The 25,529-nt window shown below is 41.6% G+C and overlaps 1 protein-coding gene and 1 long non-coding RNA gene across 2 annotated transcripts in view; both read left to right on the top strand.

Moving 5' to 3' along the window:
- Positions 1 to 25,529, top strand: part of celsr2 (cadherin, EGF LAG seven-pass G-type receptor 2) — a 269,713-nt gene that overhangs the window by 124,045 nt on the left and 120,139 nt on the right. The gene's annotated exons all lie outside the window — the stretch shown is intronic.
- LOC133535637 (uncharacterized) lies at positions 19,408 to 20,078 on the top strand. Its single transcript, XR_009802268.1, has 2 exons — positions 19,408 to 19,710; positions 19,827 to 20,078. It is a non-coding gene; the product is annotated as an uncharacterized LOC133535637 (long non-coding RNA).

Here is a 25,529-nt window from a genome sequence, read left to right as displayed (position 1 = left end):
GGCGCTTTTGTGTCAGCGTCCTGGTGGCCATGATGGTCTGATGACCTCCTGGTGCGGATGGCTCCTGTGATAGTGTTTACTCACATGTCTCCTTTTAACTTTGTAAAGCACTTTGCTTTGCATTTCTTTATGTTGGAAGAGGAAGGGCCCCGCTCCTAACTGTTCCCACAAGGTTGGGAGCATGGAATTGTCCAAAATGTTTTTGTATCCTGGAGCATTCAGAGTTCCTTTCCCAAGCTCAACTCCTGAAAAAGAACTCCACAACATAATTCCTCCTCCACCAAATTTCACACTCAGTCCGAAATGTAGCGTTCTCCTGGCAACCTCAAAACCCAGACTCGTCCTTCAGATTGCCAGATGGAAAAGCGTGATTCATCACTCCAGAGAAAGCGTCTCCACTGCTCTAGAGTCCAGTGGCGATGTGCTTTACACCACTGCATCCCACGCTTTGCATTGGACTCGTTGATGTATGGCTTAGGTATGCTGCTCGGCCATGAAAACACATTCCATGAAGCTCTCTGCGTGCTGTACGTGGGCTAATTGGAAGGTCACATGAAGTTTGGAGCTCTGTAACAACTGACTGTGCAGCAAGTCGGCGACCTCTTTGCACTATGCGTGACAGTTTGTCTATGTTTTTGTTTTTCCTGTGCATTTGTCTGTTTCCTCTGTGTTTAGTATCTCCTGTCTTTAGTTCCTGTCTAGTGCTCTTATTTTGTCAGCTTCCTGTCTTGTTCCCTGAGTGCTGTGTTTCTCCACAGTTGCAGCTGATTGGCACCTGGCCACACCTTTTGCCAATCAGCCCGCTCCTATTTGTACCTGCTTTGTCTTGTGTCAGTTGCTGGATCATTGTATTGTCATTCGGACTTGTATTGTCGTTGCCACATGTCACTCTTGTCGTGCTACCTGTCATGTCGTTTTGTTACAGCTACTACCTGTCGTGCAACATTTTGTCCTGGTCGTCGTAGCGGTAAGCTGTTTCTGTTAGCATTAGTTATTTCCAGTTTTTCTGTTTGCTATCCACTAGCTTCCATGCTAAAGTTCCTTTTTGTTTTTTAGCTTCCAGTGCTAGCTCCCTTAGTTTGTTATTCCGCCCACGTGCGTGCTTTTTGTTTGTTCTTGTTTAGTTTTAATTAAATCATGTTTTCATATTCTATGCCTGCCTCTGTCTCTGCATCTTGGGGTACATCAACTATCTTTGACAATGCGCTTCAGTATTCGATGATCCCTCTCTGTCAGTTTACGTGGTTTACCACTTTGGGGCTGAGTTGCTGTTGTTCCCAAACTCTTCTATTTTCTTATAATAAAGCCGACAGTTGACTTTGGAATATTTAGGAGCGAGGAACGACTGGATTTGTTGCACTGGTGGCCACATATGACAGTTCCACGCTGGAAATCACTGAGCTCCTGAGAGCAGCCCATTCTTTCACAAATGTTTGTAGAAACAGTCTCCATGCTTAAGTGCTTGATGATATACACCTGTGGCTGGGCCAAGTGATTAAGACACCTGATTCTGATCATTTGGATGGCTGGCCAAATACTTTTGGCAACATAGTGTATGTTTTAACTCAGTAAAATGTTGCACTAAAATATGAATTGAACAATTTCCGCCCAGTTTATCCTGGTTGTAACAACATATTCGTCCTCTGCAGTAGATACATTTGCAAAACAAGGCTATTTTTTATTGAAATGTGTAACTAAAAGACTTAAAAGTCCACGCAGAGGACAGCAGTTGTCAGTATGGACTTAAACTTCATGACATAAATTCAATTTTTCAGCTTTTCGTGTTCATTCTTTACTCGATAAAACCAAAAGAAATTCCTCTGCAAACATTCCCAGGTTTAGTTTCACCTGCTGCTGGCGTCCATATGTGGGTGCCCTGTCACCAGGTTGAGTAGCACTTACATCTTCTCCCGCACGGTTGTGGGTGTCGGAGCTAAGCAGTGGGTGCTTTCAACACCAGACGGGAGTGGGGGCGGTCGGGCGGGTGAACGAGTGAAATGTGTGGGCCGATTTTTTTTTTTTATCCCACTAAAAGCAGCAGAGTTGGAGGCTATTTTCACCGATTAATGGTGTGTTGGAGCTGTCATCCTGTCACAGAGCACTTTTATTTCTCTCATTACTTCAGCTTGTGTTGGTTGCATCAAAACGCTCACCTTGTGTCTTTCTGCCAGATAAGTGCTACAATTAAAGTTGGACAGAGAGTCACGGGAAGATTTCGGCACTAATGGTGTAAGGGTGTGTGTCTCTTTGTGTTGTGTGTAGGCGTTGCCAGATGGTAGCAGGCCGGGGGAAAAAAACCACACAGAAGAAAAAATTATCATGTTCTCCACAATTCAGAAGGAGGGTGAAAGATGGGCTGAACAGCATGAAGAATCTTGCTATTACCCTCACATTTTTTTTCAAAGTCCATTGGGTTATACAAAACCCAAAACCAGTGAAGTTGGCATGTTGTGTAATTCTTAAATAAAAACAGAACATTATGATTTGAAATTCCCTTTTAACTTACCGTATTTCCTTGAACTGCCGCAGGGCATATAGTATGCGCCTACCTTGAATTACTACCGGGTCAAACTCGCTTCGCAAAATAATTAGCGCATGCTTAGTAGTACCGCCTGGTCAAACTTGTGACGTCACGAGTGACACTTCCCCTGTCATCATTTTCAAAATGGAGGAGGCTGATTTCAATACCGGTAATTTGAAATCGCATAAAGGGAGAAGATTAAGAGCTATTTAGTAGGATTTAAGGTCCAAGCTTACATCACACTCAATTTTTTACTGCATGCCTTTGGTAAGTGCCGGAGTGAGAAGAGGTTTCAAATTAATTAGCGCATGTTTACTTTTACCGCATGCCTTTGGTAAGTGCCGCAGTAAGAAGAAGTTTTAAAATAATTAGCGCATGCTTACTTTTACCGCATGCCTTTGGTAAGCGCAGGAGTGAGAAGAGGTTTTAAAATAATTAGCGCCCCGGCGGCAATTCAAGGAAATACGGTATATTCAATTGAATAGACTGCAAAGACAAGATATTTAATGTTAAAACTGAGAAACTTATTTATTTATTTTTTGCAAATAATCATTAATTTAGTGTTTAATGGCAGCAACACGTTGCACAAAAGTTGTGACAGGGGCATTTTTACCACTGTGTTACATGGCCTTTCCTTTTAACAACATTCAGTAAACGTTTGGGAACTGAGGAAACCAATTTTTTAAGCTTTTCAAGTGGAATTATTTCCCATTCTTGCTTGATGTACAGCTTAAGTTGTTCAACAGCCGGGGTGTCCGTTGTGGTGTTTGAGGCTTCATAATGCGCCACATATTTTTGATGAGAGACAGCTCTGGACTACAGGCAAGCCAGTCTAGTACCCGTACTCTTTTACTATGAAGCCACACTGTTGTAACACCTGGCTTGGCATTGTCTTGCTGAAATAAGCAGGGGTGGCCACTTATGTTGCTCCAAAACCTGTATGTACCTTTCAGCATTAATGGTGCCTTCACAGATGTGTAAGTTACCCATGCCTTAGGTACTAATACACCCCCATATACAGATGCTGGCTTTTGAACTTTGCGCCTATAACAATCTGGATGGTTCTTTTCCTTTTTTTTTTCCAGAGGACACAACGTCCAGTTTCCCAAAAAAATTTGAAACTTTGACTCGCCAGATCACAGAATTTTTTTGCACTTTGCATCAGTCCATCTTTGATCAACTCTGGCCCAGCGAAGCCGGCAGCGTTTCTGGGTGTTGTTGATAAATAGCTTTCGTGTTGCATAGTAGAGTTTTAGCTTGCACTTACAGATGTAGTGACCATCTGTAGCCACTGACAGTGTTTTTCTGAAGTTCTCCTGAGGCCACGTGGTAATATCCTTTACACACTGATGTCGGTTTTTGGGATCGAACGTCCCGGGCATTCAATGCTGGTTTTCAGCCTTTCTGCTTACATGCAGTGATTTCTCCAGATTATCTGGACCTTGAGATCATATTATGGACCGTAGATGGTGAATTCCCTAAATTCCTTGCAATAGATGGTTGAAAAAAATGTTGTTCTTAAACTGTTGGACAGTTTGCTCACGCATTTGTTCACAAAGTGGTGACCCTCGCCCCATCCTTGTTCGTGAATGACTGACCAGTTCATTGAAGCTGACTCTACACCCAATCATGGCACCCACCTGTTCACAATTAGCCTGTTCACCTGTGGGATGTTCCAAATATGTGTTTGATGAGCATTCCTTAATGTGCTCAGTCTTTTTTGCCACTTGTGCCAGCTTTTTTAAAACATGTTGCAGGCATCAAATTCCAAATGAGCTTATATTTGCAAAGAATAACAAAATATTCCAGTTTGAACTTTAAGTGTCTTGTCTTTGCAGTCCATTCAATTGAATATAGGTTGAAAATGTTTTGCATCCATCCATCCATCATCTTCCGCTTATCCGAGGTCGGGTCGCGGGGGCAACAGCCTAGGCAGGGAAACCCAGACTTCCCTCTCCCCAGCCACTTCGTCTAGCTCTTCCCGGGGGATCCCGAGGCGTTCCCAGGCCAGCCGGGAGACATAGTCTTCCCAACGTGTCCTGGGTCTTCCCCGTGGCCTCCTACCGGTTGGACGTGCCCTAAACACCTCCCTAGGGAGGCGTTCGGGTGGCATCCTGACCAGATGCCCGAACCACCTCATCTGGCTCCTCTCGATGTGAAGGAGCAGCGGCTTTACTTTGAGTTCCTCCCGGATGGCAGAGCTTCTCACCCTATCTCTAAGGGAGAGCCCCGCCACACGGCGGAGGAAACTCATTTCGGCCGCTTGTACCCGTGACCTTATCCTTTCGGTCATGACCCAAAGCTCATGACCACAGGTGAGGATGGGAACGTAGATCGACCGGTAAATTGAGAGCTTTGCCTTCCGGCTCAGCTCCTTCTTCACCACAACGGACCGGTACAACGTCCGCATTACTGAAGACGCCGCACCGATCCGCCTGTCGATCTCACGATCCACTCTTCCCTCACTCGTGAACAAGACTCCTAGGTACTTGAACTCCTCCACTTGGGGCAGGGTCTCCTCCCCAACCCGGAGATGGCACTTCACCCTTTTCCGGGCGAGAACCATGGACTCAGACTTGGAGGTGCTGATTCTCATTCCGGTCGCTTCACACTCGGCTGCGAACCGATCCAACGAGAGCTGAAGATCCCGGTAAGATGAAGCCATCAGGACCACATCATCTGCAAAAAGCAGAGACCTAATCCTGCGGTTACCAAACCGGAACCCCTCAACGCCTTGACTGCGCCTAGAAATTCTGTCCATAAAAGTCATGAACAGAATCGGTGACAAAGGACAGCCTTGGCGGAGTCCAACCCTCACTGGAAATGTGTTCGACTTACTGCCGGCAATGCGGACCAAGCTCTGGCACTGATCGTACAGGGAACGGACCGCCACAATAAGACAGTCCGATATCCCATACTCTCTGAGCACTCCCCACAGGACTTCCCGAGGGACACGGTCGAATGCCTTCTCCAAGTCCACAAAGCACATGTAGACTGGTTGGGCAAACTCCCATGCACCCTCAAGAACCCTGCCGAGAGTATAGAGCTGGTCCACAGTTCCACGACCAGGACGAAAACCACACTGTTCCTCCTGAATCCGAGGTTCGACTATCCGACGTAGCCTCCTCTCCAGTACACCTGAATAAACCTTACCGGGAAGGCTGAGGAGTGTGATCCCACGATAGTTGGAACACACCCTCCGGTCCCCCTTCTTAAAGAGAGGAACCACCACCCCGGTCTGCCAATCCAGAGGTACCGCCCCCGATGTCCACACGATGCTGCAAAGTCTTGTCAACCAAGACAGCCCCACAGCATCCAGAGCCTTAACGAACTCCGGGCGGATCTCGTCCACCCCTGGGGCCTTGCCACCGAGGAGCTTTTTAACTACCTCAGCGACCTCAGCCCCAGAAATAGGAGAGTCCACCACAGATTCCCCAGGCACTGCTTCCTCATAAGAAGACGTGTTGGTGGGATTGAGGAGGTCTTCGAAGTATTCCTTCCACCTATCCACAACATCCGCAGTCGAGGTCAGCAGAACACCATCCGCACCATACACGGTGTTGATAGTGCACTGCTTCCCCTTCCTGAGGCGGCGGACGGTGGTCCAGAATCGCTTCGAAGCCGTCCGGAAGTCGTTTTCCATGGCTTCCCCAAACTCTTCCCATGTCCGAGTTTTTGCCTCCGCGACCGCTGAAGCTGCACACCGCTTGGCCTGTCGGTACCTGTCCACTGCCTCCGGAGTCCTATGAGCCAAAAGGACCCGATAGGACTCCTTCTTCAGCTTGACGGCATCCCTCACCGCTGGTGTCCACCAAGGGGTTTTAGGATTGCCGCCCCGACAGGCACCAACTACCTTGCGGCCACAGCTCCGATCTGCCGCCTCGACAATAGAGGTGCGGAACATGGTCCACTCGGACTCAATGTCCAGCACCTCCCTCGTGACATGTTCAAAGTTCTTCCGGAGGTGGGAATTGAAACTTTGTCTGACAGGAGAATCTGCCAGACGTTCCCAGCAGACCCTCACAATGCGTTTGGGCCTCCCAGGTCTGTCCGGCATCCTCCCTCACCATCGCAGCCAACTCACCACCAGGTGGTGATCGGTAGAAAGCTCTGCCCCTCTCTTCACCCGAGTGTCCATAACATGAGGCCGCAAATCCGATGACACAACTACAAAGTCGATCATGGAACTGCGGCCTAGGGTGTTCTGGTGCCAAGTGCACATATGGACACCCTTATGTTTGAACATGGTGTTTGTTATGGACAAACTGTGACGAGCACAAAAGTCCAATAACAAAACACCACTCGGGTTCAGATCCGGGCGGCCATTTTTGCAAATCATTATAATTTGTTTTTATTTACATTTTACAAAACGTGCCAACTTCACTGGTTTTGGGTTTTGTACTTTAGACTAGTCCGTGTACAGCTTGTGTAGCTGTATAGATTCTCTGAAAATAAAAATTAACACGCAGAATTATCGTTTAAAGGCCTACTGAAATGAGATGTTCTTATTTAAACGGGATTAACAGATCCATTCTATGTGTCATACTTGATCATTTTGCGATATTGCCATATTTTTGCTGAAAGGATTTAGTAGAGAAAATCAACGATAAATTTCGCCACTTTTGGTACTTCCTGAAAAAGCCTCGCCTTTACCGGAAGTCGCAGACCATGACGTCGCAAGTGTGGGGGCTCCTCACATATTCACATTGATTTTAATGGGAGCCTCCAACAAAAACAGTTATTTTTTGGGGATATTGATAGCGACGGACTAGAAAAAAATATAAACAAGTTTAAAAAAAAAAACGCGATAGCATTGGGACGTATTCCGATGTTTTTAACCACATTTACTAGGATAATTCTGGGAAATCTCTTATCTTGCTATTGTGTTGCAAGTGTTTTAATGAGTTTAATATTACCTCATAGTCAGAGGGGTTTGTCCACGGGTGTCTTGACGCCATGTCTCACAGGTGTCGACGGCAGCTGTACGGACGACACAAGCTCAGCTGATCTCCGGTAAGAAGCGACTTTTTAACCACAATTTTCTCACCGAAACCTGCTGGTTGACATTCGGTCGGGATCCATGTCTGCTTGACCACGCTCTGATCCATAGGAAAGTTTCAGCTCCGGGAATTTTAAACAAGGAATCACCGTGTGTTTGTGTGGCTAAAGCTTCCCAACCCCATCTTTCTACTGTGACTTATCCAAAATAATTGAACAAATTGCAAAAGATTCAGCAACACAGATCTCCAAAATACTGTGTAATTATGCCATTAAAGCAGACGACTTTTACCTCTGTGTGTGCGCCGCGCTCATACTTCCTAAAAACGGGTGATGTCCTGCGTACACGTCATCATTACACGACGTTTCCAAGACGAAACTCCCGGGAAGTTTAAAATTGTAATTTAGTAAACTAAAAAAGCCGTATTGGCATGTGTTGCATTGTTAATATTTCATCATTGATATATAAACTGACTGCGTGATGGGTAGTAGTGGGTTTCAGTAGGCCTTTAAATATCTGACGAGTACGTAAATAAATGAAAATAGTTTTAGAAAAAAACACCACTCACAGTGTACAAAGAACAACGTGTACAGAACACAAGGATCCAACCCTGTCTGGGAGACAGGACAGGCATAAATAGTAGTCTGATTGGCAACCCAAAACCGGTTGAAGCCAACGTTCCGTCGTAGAGCGGGGAAATGATATTACAAAATAAGATCACTGCACAGGATCACAAATACCACGCATTTGGGAAACCGTCATGATCATGATAATAAAGATCGTCACTTAAATGCAGTTTTTCAAAAATGATGCACCCCCTTGAAAATGTGATTCTGCATCTCAAGGAGCTGTCCCTAATAGAATGAGATGAACTGAATTGAAAGTACATAATGTACAGGCCAAAAGTTTGTACTCACCTTCTCATTTCAATGCGTTTTCTTTATTTTCATGACTATTTAGATTGTAGATTGTCACTGAAGGCATCAAAACTATGACACCTGTGAAGTGAAAACCCTTTCAGGTGACTACCTCTTGAAGCTCATGGAGAGAATGACAAGTGTGTGCAAAGCAGTAATCAGCGCAAAGGGTGGCTATTTTGAAGAAACTAGAATTTAAAACATGTTTTCGGTTATTTCAACTTTTTTTGTCAAGTACATAACTCCACATGTGTTCTTTCATAGTTTTGATGCCTTCACTGACAATCTACAATGTCAATAGTCATGAAAATAACGAAAACCCATTGAATGAGAAGGTGTGTTCAACTTTTGGCCTGTACTGTATATTTAAAAAAATGTATCATAGTTCATCACTGTTTTGTTTTTGACTACGGCCTATTATTAGTCAATAATATACACTTTTAAGCAAGTTCTTATGTATTTTAAGCCTAAATTAAGCATTTTCAAAGATAAAAATGGCTACTGAACCTAAAATAACACATTTAAAGTTAAAGTTAAAGTACCAATGATTGTCACACACACACTAGGTGTGGCGAAATTATTCTCTGCATTTGACCCATCACCCTTGATCACCCGATGGGAGGTGAGGGGAGCAGTGGGCAGCAGCGGTGCCGCGCCCGGGAATCTTTTTTGGTGATTTAACCCCCAATTCCAACCCTTAATGCTGAGTGCATAGCAGGGAGGTAATGGGTCCCATTTTTATAGTCTGTGGTATGACTCAGCCGGGATTTGAACTCATCGGGCGGACACTCTACCCACTAGGCCACTGAGTAGGATATTTAAGGTACTGTACTGTGTTGCACAACAGATCATCAGCATTGAACAAGTTGCAATATTTTCACAGTTTAGTGGTTTTGTTTAAGAGGTGTGTGTGTGTGTGTGTGTGTGTGTGTGTGTGTGTGTGTGTGTGTGTGTGTGTGTGTGTGTGTGTGTGTGTGTGTGTGTGTGTGTGCGTTTGTCAAAGTGACATATGGGGACATTTTTATGAAATTTCACCTTACATATGAGGACCTGTTGAAATATGGGGACATTTTCCATGTCCCCATATTTCCCGCAATGCTATCGTGTTCTAGACCCTCCCAGCATGTTCCCAGACCAAAAATCTCTAAAGTCTTCATTTGTCAAATTTTCAGAAAAAGTGTGTGAAAGTGTGTTTAATTTTTTTGGTCACCTTCGATTTTGCCCCTAGTGGCCATCTTTGCTATTATGACACACACACACACACACTTGTCCTCATATGTCATATGTCCTCATTTGTCATGTGGGTCAGAAACTCACACACTCCGACATTTTGAAAAACATCTAACCATTACAGCAATAAACATACTCTTGAATTCTGAATCAAATAACAACACATTTTCAACTGATCTGATGATCTCATCCTTTTTAGTGTTAGTTTTATCTATTAATTTGGTTTATCTGGAGAGGATTTGGGCTAGACAATTAGTAATAAAGGGATTATGGTGATGATTTAATTTGTTTGATTCAGTATTTTACTGTATTGGACTTTTTGCTATTCTGTTGACTAAAATACAATGCCGCACAATAATTGCTTTAAATGTGCCTGAAATGTAGGTTTTTGCATAAAAAAAAACAACCTTCAACCTTGATTGAGACAAAGGCAATAATTCAAATGCAATTCAAACTACACACAGTATTTAATATTTTCAAATGGTTACAATAGCACATTATTTGGGTATTTTTATCTTTGGGGCAAATTTAGGATTAATATGGGGATTGTTTTTGGAGGTATTCACTTTACATGGTGTTCAAGATGGTTACTTCCGCCCACTCTGAAGAGTCTCGGCGTCTGATTGGTCCAATTTTCAGTTAGGCGCCGCCTGATTGGCCGCTGGACGATGTCTGCTCCTAACAGAGGGCTAAATCACTAGTTAACTATTTTCATCATGGAAGTTATACAGCTCATGTATCACACTTAATATTGAATATATATAAAAAGGGTTTTCCAAAAGGACCATTTATAATCGAAATACAAAACTTCACACACGATTTTGAGCACAACAGAGCGCTCAGTGAACAGCACTTCCGGGACCTGCATCACCGGAGGGGGACATCTATCTTGGTCACAAACCATCTTTGACAGTCTTCGGTAGCATGGTTGAATCAGGTGAGCATAAAATGGAGTTTAACGTAATTAAATAGACCAATGTTTTTTAACATAGGAAAATAGTTCATTGTAGACAACAGTTAAATGTTTGTTGTTATTAATTGCAATCAGATTTGATTTTATGAGGTCAAATTAAGCATTTCAGTTCTGGGCCAAGGCCAAGGCATTTAAATTTTTTTTTTTAAAGTTGCATGGAAGATTATAAGTAGCAGTGATTGTCACACACACACTAGGTGTGGTGAAATTATTCTCTGCATTTGACCCATCACCCTTGATCACTATGCTAGTAAACCTTTTCTTAATTTTAAACAAGACAGACTAGAGTTCTTCAAATTGTTTATACTTTTTCTCAAATACAAATATGTCAAGCTGATAAGCACTGTGGAGTAGGCATGTTACTGATATTGTTACATTAGTTCTTTGTTTGAGAAGCTTCATGTCTGCACTGATCCTAAATTTAACAGTTTTTGAAGGGTTTGGTTCTTTGTTTTATTTCTGTGTCACTGACTTTTTTCATTTTTATGTGTGGATTTGTTAGGCGCATCAACACATGATATAGACATCGTGCCCAAAAGAAGAGCGAGACGTAATCCTGAGGCTGAAGCTACCGAGTTTATTTGATCTGGATGTGACAAGTCTTGTTTTAAGGCCCAGTGGATCAATGATTGGAAAGGTATGTCTTGTTATGTAACATATCAATGGTGACTGTATCAACATCTCATTTGGATCATTTCCTTACTGTCTAATAGAGGTTGTATTATATGGCTTTAATTAGAAGTGTTTGGAATAACAGCGTTCCACGTCCCAAGAGCTAGCTTCTGTAGCCGAGGATCGGACCGCCAAGTGCCCTGCCTTCGGCTGCCGCCCAGCTCACAATGCACCCGACCTCTATGGCCCCTCGGAGTCTTGTTCACGAGTGGGGGAAGAGTGGATCGTGAGATCGACAGGCGGCTCGGTGTGGGGTCTTCAGTAATGCGAACGTTGTATTGATCCGTTGTGGTGAAGAAGGAGCTGAGCCGGAAGGCAAAGCTCTCAATTTACCGGTCGATCTACGTTCCCATCCTCACCTATGGTCATGAGCTTTGGGTCATGACCGGAAGGATAAGATCACGGGTACAAGCGGCCCAAATGAGTTTCCTCCACCGGGTAGGGGTGCTCTCCCTTAGAGATAGGGTGAGAAGCTCTGCCATCCGGGAGGAACTCAAAGTAAAGCCGCTGCTCCTCCACATGGAGAGGAGCCAGATGAGGTGGTTCGGGCATCTGGTCAGGATGCCACCCGAACGCCTCCCTAGGGAGGTGTTTAGGGCACGTCCAACCGGTAGGAGGCCACGGGGAAGACCCAGGACACGTTGGGAAAACTATGTCTCCCGGCTGGCCTGGGAACGCCTCGGGATCCCCCGGGAAGAGCTAGACGAAGTGGCTGGGGAGAGGGAGGTCTGGGCTTCCCTGCTTAGGCTGCTGCCACCGCGACCCCACCTCGGAAAAGCGGAAGATGATGGATGGATGGATGGATGGTATAACAGCGGTATATGAAAACGATGTTACTAATGCTGTTACTTTTACCGGTAACGAGTAAGCTAATAACTTTTATGTACGCTACAACGCTGTTACGATGCGTTTTATGTAATGTGGCATGCTACTTTTGATGTGATTGTATGTCAACAAGACAGCGTTAGAAGCACAAAAGGGTTAGTGCAGGTAATATCTTTTTACTAATGAAAGCAACCCCCGGAAGTAATTACGAACACGATATCAAATAGAAAGAGGCCTCATCCACACACAAACAAAAACATTCAACAGAACTATCTTAACTGCCACTGCTAAGCTAAAAAATACAGCTGAACTATTCTGCTATGTCTGGGCGCTGACGTCCCACGTCACTTGGCAAAAGGCACAGCTTTTTAAAGGCACACACACACTCTGCTCTCATGAAATGTCTCTCAACTGCATATGCTAGATATTTAAAACTTTTCTTTTTCAAGTAACACATTAATTACAAACCCTGTTTCCATATGAGTTGGGAAATTGTGTTAGATGTAAATCCAAACGGAATAATTTTTTTTACAAATAATAATTAACTTAGAATTTCATGGCTGCAATACGTGCCAAAGTAGTTGGGAAAGGGCATGTTCACCACTGTGTTACATCACCTTTTCTTTCAACAACACTCAATAACCGTTTGGGAACTGAGGAAACTAATTGTTGAAGCTTGGAAGGTGGAATTCTTTCCCATTCTTGTTTTATGTAGAGCTTCAGTCTCCTCTGTCGTATTTTACGCTTCATAATGCACCACACATTTTTGATAGGACTGCAGGCCGGCCAGGAAAGTACCTGCACTCTTTTTTTATGAAGCTGAACACGTGCTGAATGTGGCTTGGCATTGTCTTGCTGAAATAAGCAGGGGCGTACATGAAAAAGTCGGCGCTTAAATGGCAGCAAATGTTGTTCCAAACAGATGGGTAACTTACAGATGTGTAAGTTACCCATGCCTTGGGCACTAATGCACCCCCATACCATCACAGATGCTGGCTTTTGAACTTTGCGTCGATAACATTCTGGATGGTTCGCTTCCCCTTTGGTCCGGATGAAACGGTGTCCAATATTTCCAAAAATAATTTGAAATGTGGGCTCGTCAGACCACAGAACACCTTTCGACTTTGCATCAGCCCATCTTAGATGATCTTGGGCCCAGAGAAGCCGGCGGCGTTTCTGGATGTTGATAATTGGCTTTCGCTTTGCATAATAGAGCTTTAACTTGCACTTACAGATATAGCAACACACTGTATTTAGTGACAGTGGTTTTCTGAAGTGTTCCTGAACTCATGTGGTGATATCCTTTAGAGATTGATGTCGGTTTTTGATACAGTGCCGTCTGAGGGATCGAAGGTCACAGTTATTCAATGTTGGTTTCCAGACATGCCGCTTACGTGGAGTGATTTCTCCGGATTCTCTGAACCTTTTGATGATATCATGGAGCGTAGATGTTGAAATCCCTAAATTTCTTGCAATTGCACTTTGAGAAAGGTTGTTCTTAAACTGTTTGACTATTTGCTCACGCAGTTGTGGACAAAGGGGTGTACCTCGCCCCATCCTTTCCTGTGAAAGACTGAGCATTTTTTGGGAAGCTGTTTTTATAGCCAATCATGGCACCCACCTGTTCCAAATTAGCCTTCACACCTGTGGGATGTCCCAAATAAGTGTTTGATGAGCATTTCTTAACTTTATCAGTATTTATTGCCACCTTTCCCAACTTGTTTGTTGCATGTTGCTGGCATCAATTTCTAAAGTTAATGATTATTTGCACCAAAAAAATGTTTATTAGTTTGAACATCAAATATCAATCAATCAATCAATGTTTACTTATATAGCCCTAAATCACTAGTGTCTCAAAGGGCTGCACAAACCACTACGACATCCTCGGTAGGCCCACATAAGGGCAAGGAAAACTCACACCCAGTGGGACGTCGGTGACAATGATGACTATGAGAACCTTAGAGAGGAGGAAAGCAATGGATGTCGAGCGGGTCTAACATGATACTGTGAAAGTTCAATCCACAATGGATCCAACACAGTCGCAAGAGTCCAGTCCAAAGCGGATCCAACACAGCAGCGAGAGTCCCGTTCACAGCGGAGCCAGCAGGAAACCATCCCAAGCGGAGGCGGATCAGCATCGCAGAGATGTCCCCAGCCGATACACAGGCAAACATATGTTGTCTTTGTAGCATATTCAACTGAATATGGGTTGAAAATGATTTGCAAATCATTGTATTCTGTTTATATTTACATCTAACACAATTTCCCAACTCATATGGAAACGGGGTTTGTACTTAATTTAATAATTATTTACATTTATGAAAGAGTAATTCTGTTTGTAATATAATTTTTAGTCAAGTAACGACTATTATTATTGCTTTTTAAAACAGATATTCCAAACATTGTTAATTGATAAACTGTTTTATCAGGATATGGTGTATTTGCTCTTGCATCAATTGAAAAAGGTTCTTTTGTGGTCGAGTACCGAGGGAAGTTCATCTCAAGACATGAGCGGGACAAGAGACAGAAACCCTCTATAAATATCTTTACTATTTATCTGGCATTATATGCTCATAATGTTAACAACAAAAAGTGCTGATAATGTTATAATTAATAAGTTCTAACATTATTTTTATGTGTTTTGTTGCAGACACCAACTGTTGATGTTCTATCTCAACATTCTCCAGACTCATGTGACCGATAAACCGACTTCATCCCTCCAACAGGTTATTACTTGACTATTTTACTATCCATCCATCAATCCATTTTCTACTACCTGTCCCTTTTTTGGGTTGGCGGGGTGTGCTTGAGCCTATCTGAGCTGCATTCGGGCGGAAGGCGGAGTACACCCTGGACAAGTTGCCACCTCATTACACGGCCAACACAAATAGACAACATTTACACTCACATTCACACACTAGGGCCAATTTAGTGTTGCCAATCAACCTATCCCCAGGTGCATGTCTTTGGAGGTAAGATGAAGCCGGAGTACCCGGAGGGAACCCACGCAGTCACGGGGAGAACATGCAAACTCCACACAGAAAGATCACGAGCCCAGGATTTAACTCAGGACTACTCAGGACCTTCGATTTGTGACGCACATGCACTTACCCCTGCTCAACCGTGCTGCCCTATATCTGCTAAAAACTTGACACAACCTATACTTCAAAAGACATTTAATCCTTTTAACCTCTCACAGATCAGTTTATATGACAACATTTTTTAAGCGTACATCCATGTTAGTCTGTGGAATTTACAACTCATGTTTAGCAAAACAGGAGATGTTACAGGTCAGCAACATGAATTCAATATGTGATCACTTGTCATGTACTCATATTGTTTGAACTAAAAAAGACTTCAGTGTGTTTCATATAAGGTCCTCATATTTTTCTGAACCACATTAGTGTGTGTTACAATGTTTAATTCAAAGCTTTAAAATGAGTGTTTCAATCCAGGTCCTCATATTTTCTGAACCACATTTTAGTGAATGTTACATTCTTAAATAATAGTCTAAGAGCTAAAACGCTATAATAATCTTTACTGTTTATGTAGAATTATATGCTCAGAATATTATCAACCAAAAGTGGTTGTTAATGTTATAATTAATTAGTTCTGACATTATATTTTTGTGTTTTGTTGCAGACACCAACTGTTGGGGTTCTATCTCAACATTCTCCAGATTCAGATGTGAGCGATAAACCGACTTCATCCCTCCAACAGGTTATTACAAGTCTATTTTTACTATATCTGCTCTAAATGTGACCCAACCTATATTTTGAAAGACATTTATTAATTTTAATCTCTCACAGATCGTTTATATGACAACATTTTCGTAAGAGTACATCCATGTTAGTCAGTAAGGAGTTTGGAACTCATGTTTAGCAAAACAGGAGATGTTACAAGTCAACAACATACATTCTACATGTGACCCCTCGTCATGTCCTTATATTGTTTGAACCAAGAAAGACTTAGGTGTGTTTCATATAAGGTCCTCATATTTTCTAAACCAGATTAGTGTGTGTTACAATGTTAATGTCCAAGCTTTAAAATGTGTGTCTCAATTCAGGTCCTCATATTTTCTGAACCAGATTTTAGTGTGTTTTATATTCTTAATTAATTGTCTAAGAGCTAAAACGCTATAATAATCTTTACTGTTTATGTAGAATTATATGCTCAGAATATTATCAACCAAAAGTGGTTGTTAATGTTATAATTAATTAGTTCTGACATTATATTTTTGTGTTTTGTTGCAGACACCAACTGTTGGGGTTCTATCTCAACATTCTCCAGATTCAGATGTGAGCGATAAACCGACTTCATCCCTCCAACAGGTTATTACAAGTCTATTTTTACTATATCTGCTCTAAATGTGACCCAACCTATATTTTGAAAGACATTTATTAATTTTAATCTCTCACAGATCGTTTATATGACAACATTTTCGTAAGAGTACATCCATGTTAGTCAGTAAGGAGTTTGGAACTCATGTTTAGCAAAACAGGAGATGTTACAAGTCAACAACATACATTCTACATGTGACCCCTCGTCATGTCCTTATATTGTTTGAACCAAGAAAGACTTAGGTGTGTTTCATATAAGGTCCTCATATTTTCTAAACCAGATTAGTGTGTGTTACAATGTTAATGTCCAAGCTTTAAAATGTGTGTCTCAATTCAGGTCCTCATATTTTCTGAACCAGATTTTAGTGTGTTTTATATTCTTAATTAATTGTCTAAGAGCTGAAACTCTGTAATAATCTTTACTATTTATCTGGCATTGTATGCTCAGAGTTTTATCCACAAAAAGTGCTGATAATGTTATAATTAATTAGTTCTGACATTATATTTTTGTGTTTTGTTGCAGAAACCAACTGTTGAGGTTCCATCTCAACATTCTCCAGATTCAGATGTGAGCCATTAACTGACTTCATCCCTCCAACAGGTTATTACATGTCTATTTTTACTATATCTGCTCTAAATGTGACCCAACCTATATTTTGAAAGACATTTATTTATTTTAATCTCTCACAGATCAGTTTATATGACAACTTTTTCGCAAGGGTACATCCATGTTAGTCAGTAGAAAGTTTAGAACTCATGTTTAGCAAAACAGGAGATGTTACAAGTCAACAACATAAATTCTACATGTGAGCACTCGTCATGTCCTCATATTGTTTGAACCAAGAAAGTGTGTTTCATATAAGGTCCTCATATTTTCTGAACCAGATTAGTGTGTGTTAAAATGTTAATGTCAAAGCTTTAAAATGAGTGTTTCAATTCAGAAAATGCAGTGCCTCTTGTTTACAGCCGGTTTTTGCAGCGCTGTTTTCATTGATCAAAGTATTTTTTCGGTGGTCGTGTTTTTGGTACATAACTTGTAAATAGTGCGCAAATAATAGGCTATATTTATATAAATACATTCAAACCCCGTTTCCATATGAGTTGGGAAATTGTGTTAGATGTACATATAAACAGGATACAATGATTTGCAAATAATTTTCAACCCCAATTCTGTTGAATATGCTACAAAGACAACATATTTGATGTTAAAACTGCTAAACATTTTTTTTGCAAAGAATTTAGGGATTTTACCATCTACGGTCCGTAAAATTATCAAAAGGTTCAGAGGATCTGGAGAAATCACTGCACGTAAGCGATGTACTGCATTAAAAACCGACATCAGTGTGTAAAAGATATCACCACATGGGCTCAGAAATACTTCAGAAAACCACTGTCAGTTACTACAGTTGGTCGCTACATCTGTAAATGCAAGTTAAAACTCTACTATGCAAAGCAAATGCCATTTATCAACAAGACAGAGGAACGCCGCGGGCTTCGCTGGGCCCGAGCTCATCTAGGATGGACTGATGCAAAGTGGAAAAGTGTTCTGTGGTCTGACGAGTCCACATTTCAAATTATATATGGAAATTGTGGACGTGGTGTTCTCCGGAACAAAGAGGAAAATAACCATCCGGCGCAAAGTTCAAAAGCCAGCATGTGTGATGGTATGGGGGTGTATTAGTGCCCAAAGCATGGGTAACTTACACATCTGAGAAGGCACCATTAATGCTGAATGGTCCATACAGGTTTTGGAGCAACATATGTTGTCATCCAAGCAACATTATCATGGGCGCCCCTGCTTATTTCAGCAAAACAATGCCAAGCCACGTGTTACAACAGCGTGTCTTCGTAGTAAAAGAGTGCGGGTACTTTCCTGGCCCGCCTGCAGTCCAGACATGTCTCCCATCGAAAATGTGTAGCGCATTATGAAGCGTAAAACACGACAACTTAAGCTTTACATCAAGCAAGAATGGTAAAGAATTCCACTTTCAAAGCTTCAACAATTAGTTTCCTCAGTTCCCAAACGTTTATTGAGTGTTGTTAAAAGAAAATGTGATGTAACACAGTGGTGAACATGCCCTTTCCCAACTACTTTGGCACGTATTGCAGCCATGAAATTCAAAGTTAATTATTATTTGCAAAAAAAAAAAAGTTTGAGTTTGAACATCAAATATGTTGCCTTTGTAATGCTTTCAATTGAATATGGGTTGAAAAGGATTTGCAAATCATTGTATTCCGTTTATATTTACATCTAACACAATTTCCCAACTTTTATGGAAACGGGGTTTGTATATATATTAGTGCTGGGCAATGATTAACATTTTTAATCGAAGTTAATCGCACTATTTCTCTTATTAATCGCGATTAACTGCATTGTATACGCAAAGCCCAATAATGAATTCAAAAGTAGTGTGTAATGCACCTTTATTGGAATATTCTCCCACATGAAAAAAAGCGCCAAAACATTTGTTGTGCAAACACAATTTAAATCAGTCCTTGTTAAACAGTAGCAGTTAAATAGCAAATTTTATGAAAATCAACTCAAAAAAGGTAAATACAAACATTTAAGCTTATTGCCACTGCCAAGGTATTTAAGTTATCTTGTTTGTTATGGAAAATAAATATAATCTACATACAAATCTCTGAGCCACAATCATAACATCTGAACAGGCAATTTCTGAGGTAACAGCAGAAACATTTTTTTTTTTATCAGGGATCTTATGTTTAAAAAACTTATATTATAGGTAGTGCGCTGTTTTAGGGAATTTTTGATCAAATTATCCGTAGTAGCAATATTAATAATGTTGTGTTTATTCTGCGTAGTGGACTTAAAATAATTATGACCATATCTGTTTGCTTGGTGCTTTGATAAACTGAACGCATCATATACATGGTACTATATTGTAATGTTATGAGCCAGGGGAAAAAAGAACTACCCTACCCAGCATGCAACAGGAGTGAGGAGCATGTATAGGTTGTGTCGCCATGACGGCATCTTGTATGTTGTGATATGCAGGCTCTGAAAGCAAATGTTAAGAACTCAGCCAACACTCCTCGTCTGCATTATTGATAAATAGACAGACAACACATATACTCCGCTGCTTCACAAAGCACAATATGTTAAATGTTTACTTTTACAGTTTTCTAATTCTTCCCTTCAGATTGACAGCAGGACAAATCGCTGGAAGTAGGTATGTCTCAAGCTTCTTCCACTTGGTCCACTCCAAAGCGGGGTAAATAAATAATCCACATCATTTACTAGAATATTATATTACGTTTTGCACCTTTTCACTGTGTTATAGTCATTTTTCCTTCAGTAAGAAATTGTATTTTGTCTCCTTTATGACAGCTGCAAAGGGGAAGAAGTGGAAGCAGTTGAATGACACATGTTGCATTTTGTAACTGGCAACAAAGTACCAGGTAAAAAAGATTGTGAAGCCTGCCTCCATAAAGAACTAGTAGCTCTACAGGACAGAGATTGGCTTGCCATCAAGTACTACATCCATAACAGAATTATATTAAAAAAAGGGGAAAAAAATGTTTTCCCACATCTTCTGTGGTAGTTTGAGTATGTTACCAGCAATTAAAAAAGCAAAATAAACAGCAAGCGTTTTGTATTTATTCCAGATAATTCTTAGCGACAAAATCCACAAAAACAATTCAGTTACACTTAGTCGACAATTACATTTATACCCATGTTTCTTTTAAACTCTTCTTGGTTTTAGATTACAGTAGCATGGGATTGGGATTTTTTAAAATGACAACACATCAACTAAACCAACTCAGGTGGTTTTGTTAAGTCTCTGATGTCATTAGCCTCATATGTCACATGAACCTGAAATCTTTAACACTCTGTGACGTCATGGTCATCATATGTCACATAAACTTGAAATCTTAAACACTCTGTGACGTCATGGTCGTCATATGTCACATAAACTTGAAATCTTAAACACTCTGTGATGTCATGGTCATCATATGTCACATGAACCTGAAATCTTAAACACTCTGTGATGTCATGGTCATCATATGTCACATGAACCTGAAATCTTAAACACTCTGTGATGTCATGGTCATCATATGTCACATAAACTTGAAATCTTAAACACTCTGTGATGTCATGGTCATCATATGTCACATGAACCTGAAATCTTAAACACTCTGTGACGTCATGGTCGTCATATGTCACATAAACTTGAAATCTTAAACACTCTGGTCTTCATATGGCACCTAAACCTGACAAGTCCTCATATGTACCATAAAAATCAGGTTCAGAAAAAAACAAAAGAGTTGCAAAAATCTCAATAGACCACTGTGTTTCTAAAATTCTGGTTCACTAACCGTCTGATTCCCAGGCCTGCAGGACCATTGGAAAGGCATGTCCCCATATGTCACGTTTTTGTCATAAGTCCTCATATGTCACCCAAACACGTATGTGTGTGTGTGTGTGTGTGCGTGTGTGTGTGTGTGTGTGTATGTGTGTGTGTGTGTGCGTGTGTGTGTGTGTGTATAATTGCAACCTAAATTATTAATGGAGTATTTAGAAACCCTCTGAAAAAATGTGGGTGTATTTAAAACTTTTTTAACTGATGACCTCCTGGTGCAGATGGCTCCTGTGATAGTGTTTACTCACATGTCCCGCTGTACTCAGGCATGCAATCATTTGTCCATATAGTTGTGTGTGACTGCGTGCGTACGTGCGAGCTTGTAATCACTGTAGAGGATATGTCGTATGACCTTGTCATATGATGTAATCGTTGGGCTAGTTAAGGCCGTAGTTTAAAGAAACTTTCAAGAAAGGTCCAAAATGGGATAAAGAACAAATGATTACATTTTGGGTGTGATCTGGGTCATTTCTAATATGTTACCTTCCAGTTACAGTACAAGGCTAAACTTGTTTATGTATGTATGCTGGCACTCCCACCTCCACCCCCAGAGACAAAGAGACGAAAAGACTGACAAAGGGTTCATTCTGCTATACAACAAGCGTGCACAGCTGCTCCGATCGATACAAAATTTAACACTTTTGCAGCCTATTTTGGAAGCGATAGACCAGTGCTCCCCAAACTTTTTTGACTCGGGGGCCAAATTGGGTTGAGGAAATTTAGCCGAGGCCCGGGATATGTGTGTACATATATATATATATATATATATATATATATATATATATATATATATATATATATATATATATATATATATATATATATATATATACATATATATATATATATATATACATCCATCCATTTCCTACCGCTTAATCCCTTTTGGGTCGCGGGGGGCGCTGGTGGCTATCTCAGCTACAATCAGGCGGAAGGCGGGGGTACACCTTGGACAAGTCGCCATCTCACCGCAGGGCCAACACAGATAGACAGACAACATTCACAGTCACATTCACACACTAGGACCAATTTAGTGTTGCCAATCAACCTATCCCCAGGTGCATGTCTTTGGAGGCGGGAGGAAGCCGGAGTACCCGGAGGGAACCCACGCATTCACGGGGAGAACATGCAAACTCCACACAGAAAGATCCCAAGCCCGGGATAGAACCCTGTCTATATATATATATATGTGTGTGTATATATGTATATGTGTATATATATCAATCAATCAATCAATGTTTACTTATATAGCCCTAAATCACTAGTGTCTCAAAGGGCTGCACAAACCACCACGACATCCTCGGTAGGCCCACATAAGGGCAAGGAAAACTCACACCCAGTGGGACATCGGTGACAATAATGACCCAGTGGGACGTCGGTGACAATAATGACTATGAGAACCTTAGAGAGGAGGAAAGCAATGGATGTCGAGCGGGTCTAACATGATACTGTGAAAGTTCAATCCACAGTGGATCCAACACAGTCGCGAGAGTCCAGTCCAAAGCGGATCCAACACAGCAGCGAGAGTCCCGTTCACAGCGGAGCCAGCAGGAAATCATCCCAAGCGGAGGCGGATCAGCAGCGCAGAGATGTCCCCAGCCGATACACAGGCAAGCAGTACATGGCCACCGGATCGGACCGGACCCCCTCCACAGGGGAGAGTGGGACATAGAAGAAAAAGAAAAGAAACAGCAGATCAACTGGTCTAAAAAGGGAGTCTATTTAAAGGCTAGAGTATACAAATGAGTTTTAAGGTGAGACTTAAATGCTTCTACTGTGGTGGCATCTCGAACTGTTACCGGGAGGGCATTCCAGAGTTCTGGAGCCCGAACGGAAAACGCTCTATAGCCCGCAGACTTTTTTTGGGCTTTGGGAATCACTAACAAGCCGGAGTCCTTTGAACGCAGATTTCTTGCCGGGACATATGGTACAATACAATCGGCAAGATAGGATGGAGCTAGACCGTGTAGTATTTTATACGTAAGTAGTAAAACCTTAAAGTCACATCTTAAGTGCACAGGAAGCCAGTGCAGGTGAGCCAGTACAGGCGTAATGTGATCAAACTTTCTTGTTCTTGTCAAAAGTCTAGCAGCCGCATTTTGTACCAACTGTAATCTTTTAATGCTAGACATGGGGAGACCCGAAAATAATACGTTACAGTAGTCGAGGCGAGACGTAACAAATGCATGGATAATGATCTCAGCGTCTTTAGTGGACAGAATGGAGCGAATTTTAGCGATATTACGGAGATGAAAGAAGGCCGTTTTAGTAACGCTTTTAATGTGTGCCTCAAAGGAGAGAGTTGGGTCGAAGATAATACCCAGATTCTTTACCGTGTCGCCTTGTTTAATTGTTTGGTTGTCAAATGTTAGAGTTGTATTATTAAATAGAATTTGGTGTCTAGCAGGACCGATAATCAGCATTTCCGTTTTTTTGGCGTTGAGTTGCAAAAAGTTAGCGGACATCCATTGTTTAATTTCATTAAGACACGCCTCCAGCTGACTACAATCCGGTGTGTTGGTCAGCTTTAGGGGCATGTAGAGTTGGGTGTCATCAGCATAACAGTGAAAGCTAACACCGTATTTGCGTATGATGTCACCTAGCGGCAGAATGTAGATGCTGAAGAGTGCAGGGCCAAGGACCGAACCCTGGGGAACTCCACACGTTACCTTAACGTAGTCCGAGGTCACATTGTTATGGGAGACACACTGCATCCTATCAGTAAGATAAGAGTTAAACCAAGACAGGGCTAAGTCTGACATACCAATTCGTGTTTTGATACGTTCTAATAAAATATTATGATCGACGGTATCGAAAGCAGCGCTAAGATCGAGGAGCAGCAACATAGATGACGCATCAGAATCTATCGTTAGCAATAGATCATTAGTCATTTTTGCGAGGGCTGTCTCCGTGGAGTGATTTGCTCTGAAACCGGATTGAAAGGTTTCACATAGATTGTTAGACGCTAAGTGTTCATTTAACTGCTCCGCAACAATTTTTTCAAGGATTTTTGAAATAAAGGGAAGGTGAGACACCGGTCGGTAGTTTACCATGAGGTCAGGATCGAGGTTAGGTCTTTTAAGAAGAGGAGGAATAACCGCTTTTTTGAATGCTAGGGGAACAGTGCCCGAGGAGAGTGATAAGTTTATAATATTTAGCACTGATGGACCTAATAATACAAAGAGCTCCTTGATCAGTTTCCCAGGAAGAGGGTCAAGTAAGCATGTTGTCTGTTTTATTCCATTTACACGTTGTAACAATTCCTCTAATGTTATTTCCTCAAAACGAGAGAAACTATTTTGGAGGGCAGTATCCGCCGTATATACCATCGTATCAGTGTTAATAGAACCCCGTTGTAGCTGGGACGCATTGTCTTTAATCTCCTTTCTAATGACTTCAATTTTCTTACTAAAGAATTGCATAAAGTCATCAGCTGAGCGGGTTGAGCTACTGGAAGGGGTCCCTTGTTGGGTTAGCGATGCTACCGTACTAAACAAAAATTTAGGATCGTTTTTATTACGGTGGATGAGATTTGAGTAATATTTAGCTTTAGCTAAGGTAAGCATGCGTTTATAAGTTATTAAACCATCACTCCATGCTTGATGGTGCACCTCAAGTTTAGTCGTGCGCCATTTGCGTTCCAGCTTTCTACATAATAATTTCTGAGCTCTAGTTTCTTCTGTAAACCACGGGGTGCGCTTTTTTGGAGCCTTTTTTAACTTTAGCGGTGCTATGTTATCAATGGTTTCGCGCAGGGTGTCGTTTAAGTTGTTAGTGAGGTTATCAATAGAGCCCACATACTTTGGGAATGGTGCCATAACCGAGGGCAGTAGGTCAGCAAGAGTTGTCGTTGTGGCCGTATTAATGTTGCGGCTGCTATAGCAGTTATTATTATTATTAGTTTGACGAACATGCGTCTGAACCTCGAATTTTATAAGGTAATGATCGGACAATACTTTAGTATACGGGAGTATCGTAACTTTGGAGACGGTGATACCCCTGACAAGCACTAGGTCTATCGTATTACCGTTGCGATGCGTGGGTTCATTTATTATTTGTGTGAGACCAAAGCTATCAATTACAGTCTGGAGCGCTACGCACGGTGGGTCCGATGGGGTATTCATATGGATATTAAAGTCCCCCATTATGATTATATTATCGGCGTGTGTCACTAGATCAGCAACGAACTCTGAGAATTCATTGATAAAGTCCGAATAGGGCCCTGGGGGGCGGTAGATAACAGCCAGGTGTAGAGGCAGCGGTGTGACAGACTTCATAGTAAGCACCTCAAACGATTTATATTTATTATTTATGTTAGGACTAAGGTTAAAGTTTTCGTTGTATATTAGTGCGACCCCCCCACCCCTTTTAAGCGGACGGGCAATATGCGCATGTGTAAAGTTAGGAGGACATGCCTCATTTAGCGCAAAAAAGTCGTTTGGTTTAAGCCAGGTTTCGCTGAGACCGATGACGTTAAGATTGTTGTCTCTGATAATATCATTAACTAACAACGTTTTGGGAGACAATGATCTTATGTTGAAAAAAACTATATTATAGGTAGTGGGCTGTTTTAGGGAGTTTTTGATCAAATTATCCGTAGTAGCAATATTAATAATGTTGTGTTTATTATGCCCAGTGCATTTAGTATAGTTACGACCATATCTAGGAAT

This window comes from Nerophis ophidion, linkage group LG16 (genome assembly GCF_033978795.1).
Source record: "Nerophis ophidion isolate RoL-2023_Sa linkage group LG16, RoL_Noph_v1.0, whole genome shotgun sequence".
Classification (NCBI taxonomy): Eukaryota; Metazoa; Chordata; class Actinopteri; order Syngnathiformes; family Syngnathidae; genus Nerophis; species Nerophis ophidion.
The sequence above is the reverse complement of the archived record's forward strand: the minus strand, read 5'-3'. Positions and strand labels throughout refer to the sequence as shown.